The 8,447-nt window shown below is 32.8% G+C and overlaps 1 long non-coding RNA gene across 2 annotated transcripts; it reads right to left on the bottom strand.

The window, feature by feature from the left end:
- Positions 1 to 1,304: 1,304 nt before the first annotated feature.
- Positions 1,305 to 5,094, bottom strand: LOC145796962 (uncharacterized). Of its 2 annotated transcripts, XR_014337770.1 has the most exons (6): positions 5,080 to 5,094; positions 4,559 to 4,987; positions 3,793 to 4,080; positions 2,790 to 3,466; positions 1,809 to 1,887; positions 1,320 to 1,364 (listed from the first exon to the last, which is right to left on the bottom strand). It is a non-coding gene; the product is annotated as an uncharacterized LOC145796962 (long non-coding RNA). The 2 variants fall into 2 exon arrangements; XR_014337769.1 differs by having other exon boundaries at positions 1,305 to 1,364; positions 2,790 to 4,080.
- Positions 5,095 to 8,447: the final 3,353 nt, after the last annotated feature.

The raw sequence follows: 8,447 nt of genomic DNA, 5'->3' as shown, positions 1-8,447 counted from the left end.
GCAAGAGAGTGCGAATCAAAGTCCGAAAGTCCGAATTAAACTAATTATTATGAAGCCGAATGAATGAATAAGCGAGGCTAATTAACTATCTAACTATGCTATTACAACAAGGATAAATAAACTTGCTATTTAAACTAATTAAGTACAACAATTACAAAGGGACAACCATAATTATTACAACATTTAATAACTAACAAGACTAATTACAAGAAACAAAATTAAATTAAATTAATTACGATGGTGATAATGTAATCGACGATGCACGAGGATTGCATGCATGTACATGCACAATATTCAAGAACAACTCTGTCTGCCTCAGGCTTGCTCCGTTTCACCTCAGCCATTGCCCTCTATTTTCTGCAAAAATACACTGCTGACCAAACATTGAGGACTGACTGGCCCTCATTGAAGCCTGGCTGGGCCTAAAGAAGGTTAGTTGTGCCTCAATTTTGTGCAAAACTCTGTTTTGTGTTCTGAAGTGAAAACAATCACTACTACAAATATAGATAAAGATCACACTTTTTTGGTGTGATGTATGTTTTTTAATCACACCTTTTAAGTTTTATTAAAGTGTGATCTTTAGGAGTGTGATTAAAAATAGTCATTTTTAATCACACTTTTTAAGTGTCATTAAAAAATGCTTTCATCACACTTTTTAAGTGTGATTAATAATATTTAGATCACACCTTTTAAGTGTGGTTAAAAACATTTAAATCACACCTTTTAAGTGTGATTAAAAATATTTAGATCACACCTTTTAAGTGTGGTTAAAAATATTTAAATCACACCTTTTAAGTGTGATTAAAAACTTTAGTTCACACCTTTTAAATGTGATTAAAAACTTTAGATCACACCTTTTAAGTGTAATTAAAAATATTTTGATCACACCATTTAAGTGTGATCTTTGGAAGTGTGATTAAAAATGATCATTTTTAATCACACTTTTTAAATGTGATTAATAACATTTAGATCACACTTTTTAAGTGTGATTAAAAATATTTACATCACATCATTTAAGTGTGATTAATAACATTTAGATCACATCTTTTAAGTGTGATTAATAACTAATAAAATCTGTGGTAAAAAAAAGGTGCTACATATTTGAAAAATAATCAATATTATTTTTGTATGCACATTTGAATAATGTAATACACACTATATACTATATTTTGAATCATAACCACATATTGAATAGAATAACGTCATATATTTCATAAATGGAAATTAAATATTCAAAACTATATACAAAGGAATTAATAAAAAAAATTATCTGTGCTTACATATATTAAAATATGAAAAAACTTAAAAAACTAAGTTCTTTAATTCTTGGACCATATTTTGCATCTCTCCAAAAAATTTCTGACCTGAAAAATGAAAACACAAATTAATTCAGAAACCACTGATGCATATGAATAAACTAAAAAGTTAATTCAGCAAACCAAAATAAGAACACACCAAAGATATAGTATAAACAAATTTTGCAGGCACATAGAGAAAATAATACTTGATCAAAAAATTCATCATGAAGACATAAATTGATTCACAATCAAGAGAACTGAAAAATTCATCAGGTAAAAGGAAAAAGAAAAAGAAAAAGAAAAAGGAAGAAATTGATTCCTTAAAGAGACATGGTCCAAAGACCACAAGTTGAACAAATTTGGGATATAATGTACAAACAAATTAGTCACTAATTCGACATATCCCAAACATCAAATGCAGCCTAAATAGTCACTAATTCCTCGGTCTTGCACACTTTTCATTGAAGAAGTCTACCACTAGACTAGGGACTGTATTCCCTATTTTTTTACCTGCACAGCTTTCTCATGTAAGAAACAAATCTCTGAATTTGAGATCTGGAAACTTCTCATACCATATGCATATCCCTGGCTGCAAAAATAAAGAGGTCCACTTGGATCACATATGACTGCATAAAGCTTTCTGTATAAGCATAGAACAAATAATCTTAATTCAAAGTATAGAGGGTGTGGATGGAAAAAATAACTAAAAAATGACCACAGTATCTCTAGCTTGAACTCCTCTTCTAGAGCCTTTACAATCTCCACAGTATCTAAGCTATCCAATCCCAAATCTTTCTGAAAATGGATGTTTATAAGTGAAAGTCTATCTTTGTTTTCACGAGTAAGATTGTTGAAGTCTTAAATTGGTTCCATTTTTAAGTTCATTCCCAATCCTAGCCTAAACCCGAGGGAGTTGGTTAACCAATATTATGAGCCCAGATGAACTATGGGAACAAAGAACCAAATCACACCAATCCAATTTATAACTCAGTTTATCAATATATTATTTTTAGTTGCTCAACATTTTCTCACAAAGCATCACTAGCCTTAAAATATATGTGCATGCACTAAAAGCATTTCTTGCTTCTACAAATCAAATATCATTTTAACTGAAGAATTTTATCATAAATGAAATTTAACTAGCACTTCAATCCTTTCAAAAGTATAATAATAATAAAATAAATAAATAAATAAAGTAGCTATTCTATCTAGAAAACTGATTCATCAAGGCTTGGTGTAAACATATAAGCACATACTCTAAACTATAAAATAAAATTGCCAAGCCACATAATATTAGTATATTAAGGAATCAAGAAACATAAAAGTGAAATTTATTATTTAGTATAATTGTAGTTAGTTCATCATCTGTGCAAACAGGACAAAATATAACTCATTAAGCCTATTTACCATAATGCATCCAAACATACTAGAAGAAATTGCCAAGTCAAAACAAACCAAGAAAAAAGTTATTTTAACAGCAATGGCACTCACCCATTCACCTAGGCAAAGGGACTAGTAATATTTGGCAAATCTGTGACATTCACTAGACTCCTCTCCTTTTGCTACTAAGCACCTGCAGTTTTTGATTGAAGAATAAAAATAAAAATAAAAAGGCAATTACTTAGTTCTACAATAAGTTGGTAAGATGTTTAAAACTCTTCATATAGAGCCCATTCATTCATGAATGCCTCAAAATGATATAATACTAAAAAAGTGTGCCTGTGAAACTCAATGTAGTGAGTGAAACAGTGTCTGGTCTAATTGGTTGTAGGAAATCAAAAATCAACTGGTCCAGTCTTCAGTTCAATCTGAAAGGCAACATAAAGAAGTTGATATCAGTAAAAAAGAAAACCAAAAAAAATAATAAATAAAATAAGCTCCATACTAGAACTAACCACTCAAACATAGGATTACACATGTTCAACCGCCACATAACAGGGTCTATGGGGGTGTTGAACACATGAGAGACCCATTTTGAATAGTATAACAACCACCAATGAGAACCAAAAGGAAAGAACAAAACAGGTTGAGAACAAACACACAATATAGTCCTTAGCCACTCAACCCACACACTCAACTCACACATAAAACACTACAAAATATATGCTTACATTCATCTCAACCCACCAAACAAAAAATTCCTTCACAATATGTACCAGCTTGCCAATCTGCACAACAAACATTAGAAAATATATATATATATATATATGCTCAACGTCACTCAACCCACAAGTCTCACCAGCTCCACACAAGTATGACTACTACCTAGGAATATCTGAAAAGTACTTGTAAAGAACAAGATATGCCCCTTTGATTAGGAAAGTCAGGATACAACATGGCAGACAAGAAGTGTTTTCGTTTTCATTTTTGAAAAACTGACATGAAGCATGCAGAAGAATAATACATAAAGCAACTCAATTACATTAAGCTATTTCCTGTTCATTTTTGTAATTTTTTTTACCTAACTCAGAAAATCCCCATAACTCAGCCTTACCTTTGTTGGGTGTGGAATTTAATACCAGAACAGAGAAATGTCAATTTCAACAGGACTCATACGGCGAAACTCAAAACCAACGATTTCTAAAGCTTGAAAATGCTCAAGTTAAAAAGAGTATAAAATGGACTAGAAAGTGCATTCACTGGCTTTAGGTAGCCTGTGTTCGTTTTCAGTCTTCCTTCTTGTCAAGTTCATCGATTGCAGCAAGTCTTTCAACAAAGGAGGATGAGAATAGTGATAGGCAGAATACCAAGGATCAGTATTCATAGCTGACAGGTTCTCTTCCTGAAAAAGCCATTATTAGCTCGGTTAATCAGCAATTCAAACACTCATAACATTATGAAGTCCTATAACAATTATGAATTTATTACAATATGTTTAGAATAGAAGTATTTGACCGCCCATAGTACTATTAAAAGAGATGAGGCTTTGGTCTAGCACAACTGTTAATCATATTATCTTATGCATATATCAGAACACAACTGTATTGCAAACACACAAATGCTATGTGGCCCATGACAGGACAAGAAAAAAAATACTTGGTTATTAATATTATTTTCTTACCCCGCCCTGCTCAAGATGCATGAAGGTTCTGGCTCAAACAGAAGATAGTAACTAAGTAGAAATGAAACTGAAAGAATAAATGCAGAACTGAGCAAAGTCTACTAAAAGCAGATATATGACAAGAAATTGTGACTCAAGAAAACTTTTCTTCAACGTAGTTATCACATAAGCCCAATAGCATGTGTCAAAGTGCACTAACCTAGTATGAGTTTCTTGTTTCCCTATACAATATCGTTTCCTGCTACATTCACAAGAGAGAAGTTCAATTCCTTTCCAATCCGTATAGCTTGGTTGCAATTCTCAACTTTTCTGAAAGGCATCTTGATGGGAGGTTTTGTTGCTTGCTTCCAGTTTACTGATCCTAGGTAAACTTTGTCAAGAACTTCCAATATAACCCATCTACATGTAAGAGGGATAAAAATCAAACAAAATTAACAAGCACTCAAAAATAGGGCAAGGAAATTGTAACCTCAGCCTGTTCTGACATCCTCAAACATATTATTGACATATGAATCAACTCCAAGACTGTTAATCCACAGTCGGAAGCATCTCTCCTCCCTAGAAGTTTGAGCATCATCTATCATCATCTCAGAAAAAGACATTTTTGGTGTCCATGGATAAGCCATTCCTGCATTAAGAAATTCACAAACTAATTACAAAGAAATCCACAGTGATAAAATCATGGGAAAAGCCAAAATATGCATAAGCAATTAGTCCGACCTCTGCTGGAATATTTGAGCAACAAATGCCAGATTTAGATTTGCCGATCCCTCAACAATGTCCTTTGGAGTGACATATCTTTTGTAATCCATTCTCTCTACATGCTCAAGAATCAGATTCGCTCTTTCAGTAGGATCCTTAGTATCCAATGTGGTGGCACTACCATGTTCTGGTGCAAGAACATTAAGCAAGTGAGCACATGCTTCGCCATCTTGCCAAATTAGTGTTAAAAAATAAAAATAAATAAAAAAAGGAAACAGAGCGTGGGGAAAGAGAATTCAAATACTACATGACCAACCATAAGTAGTAAACAGAGAAATCTTTATCATGACCAACCATAAGAATTTACATTTCAAGAAATTATTGCTACATTGATAGACATCATCTCATCAGAATTTTCATTAAAAAAAAAAAAGTTTGTACAATAGGCCTGAATAAATGTATTACCATACTGAGAGACAACATCAAAAATCAACTTTATGCAATATAAAAACTCCAGGGAGATGAAAAACAACGCTATAAGGATCTCCAATACCAACCTGCAGTCACAATAAAGAGTACACAATCATTTCAGTATCAACACAAAACAATGGACAACAAACAATAACAAAGACATTGAAATAAAAATAAAAATAATACCCTAGATATAAAATCAGACACCAATGCCATAAAACTATTCCCATCATCCAAACCACACATGGGGACTAGTGTCCATACTGCCTGGACAATTTGATTGTCACAACACCAATAGTTATCTCCATAAGTATCTTCTGTGTTGTTTTTCCTCTGCAAAATATCCCCCATGACTAATTTCTTGTGTAATGCTTTGAGACTGCAAGAACAAAATAAGAGGGTCGTCCAGCAAGGAATAGAAAGTCACTCAAAAAGTTCTAAGATTCACAACCAGGTTTTTATTTTGAGACACATTTAGATCATCATATGCCAAATTGATATGGTTCAACAACATTTTCGTGCAAACCAATTCTTTTAAAAGTTAGCCATAGCATCTTCTTAAGTTTAAATAACAAAAGCACAATATAATTTCACAACATTCAAACTTTGCGACATCATTTACTGCACACTTTGAAAATTTGCGACATCATTTAAACTTTGCGATATCGAGCTCATCTAAAACTTGATTAATTCTCATAATGCCATTCAAGTTCATCTTATATAAGGAGAAGAGAAAGACTAATGGAGAACATGTATTTTATACCACCAAAGATGTATGCTTTGAAAGATTTCATATAATCCTTAAAAGATATTTCATAATCCTTGAGCACTGCCGTTTGCGATACTTCCTTCCATCCATGAGTGACAAAAATGATAGAGAGCAATTCATTTGTTAGCTGTCAGTTTCTATTTCAATATGTGCTTATGACATGGAACAGGACCAATGAAGACCTGAATTTTAGAGCACAAAACAAAATCAACAATTAAACAGATAGCAACCATGATGGATTTAGTCACGCACTTAGAACACCAAACATGCTGCCAATGTCTAATGCAAAAGAGAAGAACTGGTTTTTTTAACACAAACCTTCTCATGCTCAACCACCATCCATGTCTCAAAACTGAATGAAAATGTAGAACTAGCAAGAGAGAGACAGATACTTGCTAGCCAGACACTCAGATGTGGACAAACTCTCTTCTACATGCCAACAAAGAGGTGCAGGATGCAAAATATCCAACAAACGTCCTTTTGACCTCTGCATCAAACAGTAGAATTCACTATAACAGAAAAATAGAACAATGAAATGAAATATAGCTCACTATGCCTTGTAATCCCATTAAACATAAAAATCATTGAAATATAGCTCCTGGACCACCTCCTACTATACACAACCCGACCAAGAGAACATATAAACACATACAAAAATGGTAATATAAACCCTTATTTTCAACCCATTCTTGACTTGTATTCACAGCTAACAACATAAAAGCACTTTACAGTTACAAATTCATCTTCCTATATATATTCAGCCAAAAAAAAAAAAAAAAAACTCATTTTCAGAAAAATTATGGAAGGAAAAAAAAAACATGAATGGTATATAATTCTTACAAAGAACACATATGAACAAGAATTATATATATATATATATATAGAGAGAGAGAGAGAGAGAGAGAGAAGGTGAAAGAAAGCACAAAAACTAGAAAGGAAGACAGCAAAGAAGAGTTAAGATGTAAACTGTGTTTGTTTATATGAAACAGAACAATATAATAAAAACCCACTGAATCAATCAAAATTATCTCAATAAAATTAACCGTATATATTCAAAGTAAGCAAATAAAACCTTGAATAAAATTATCTCCTTCTCTGAATCTTCAAAAGTTGTCAATCGAGCTCCGTATACGGACGACATTTTGTGAGACGGGTCGGAGGAGAAACCGAAATCAAAAATCTAAACTTCAATTCTGTAGATCAGATCGTCAAGGAAAACAAGGTTTCCAATGGAATTCCTATATATAGAGCGGGTTGGCGATTACAGATGCGAAGAACCAAAAACAAGAGATGGGGAAAGCCACTGGAATGAGAGCAGGAGAGGGAAAGCCATCGTCTGCCGTGCTCACAGTCGCGAGAGAGACAGAGATGGGGATTTTTTGTTCAAAAATTAGGGATTTGAGATTTGGGGATTTTTGGTTGAGGGGGGAAAAACGAGCGGGAATGGAAAAGGGGGAAGAGATTAGGGATTTTTGAGATGGGGGATTTTGGGTTTGGGGTGGGAGGAACCCGAGCTGGAATTGGAGGGGAGGGGGGGGATGGAAATTTTTTTGGAATTTTTTTTTTATTTTCATTACAAATGAATATTTAAATAATAAAATATATATATTTTTTCCGCAATGGAGGATTTGTTAAAAAAAATTATTTTTTATTATTTTTTTTTTTTTATAGTTGATGAAATTTTTTTTTTTTCATTTAGTAAGGTTGAAAATTTATTTATTTCATATTTATTTTAATGAATAAAAAATTATTATTATTTTTTTATTTGGTAGAGGTAGGGATAATATTTTCTATTAAAATAAAGTTAATTTTTTGTGGTCAATGAAAAATATTTTTTTGCGACTTATTTTATTTTATTTTTGGTTACTAAAAATCAAGAACTAATTTTTTTTGGTAGAGGATAGAAGTGGCAATAGTGGTGAAAGTGGTGGTGGTAGTGATGGTGAAGGAGATAAGTGGTGAAGTTGTGGTAGTGGTAGAGAAGATAGAATAACAGTGGTAGATAAGAGGTAATAATAATAGTAGTAGTGGTGGTAGTGGAGTGGTAGCGATGGTGGTAGTAATGATAGTTGTAGAGGTGGAGTGACAACAGTGGTAGTAGTGGAATGGCATTTGCAGTAGTGGTGAATGTGGTGGAGAAGATGGG

The sequence above is a fragment of the Camellia sinensis genome, chromosome 8, assembly GCF_055761805.1.
Source record: "Camellia sinensis isolate YWXY chromosome 8, ASM5576180v1, whole genome shotgun sequence".
Lineage (NCBI taxonomy): Eukaryota > Viridiplantae > Streptophyta > Magnoliopsida > Ericales > Theaceae > Camellia > Camellia sinensis.
This window is presented reverse-complemented; position numbering and strand designations above follow the sequence as displayed.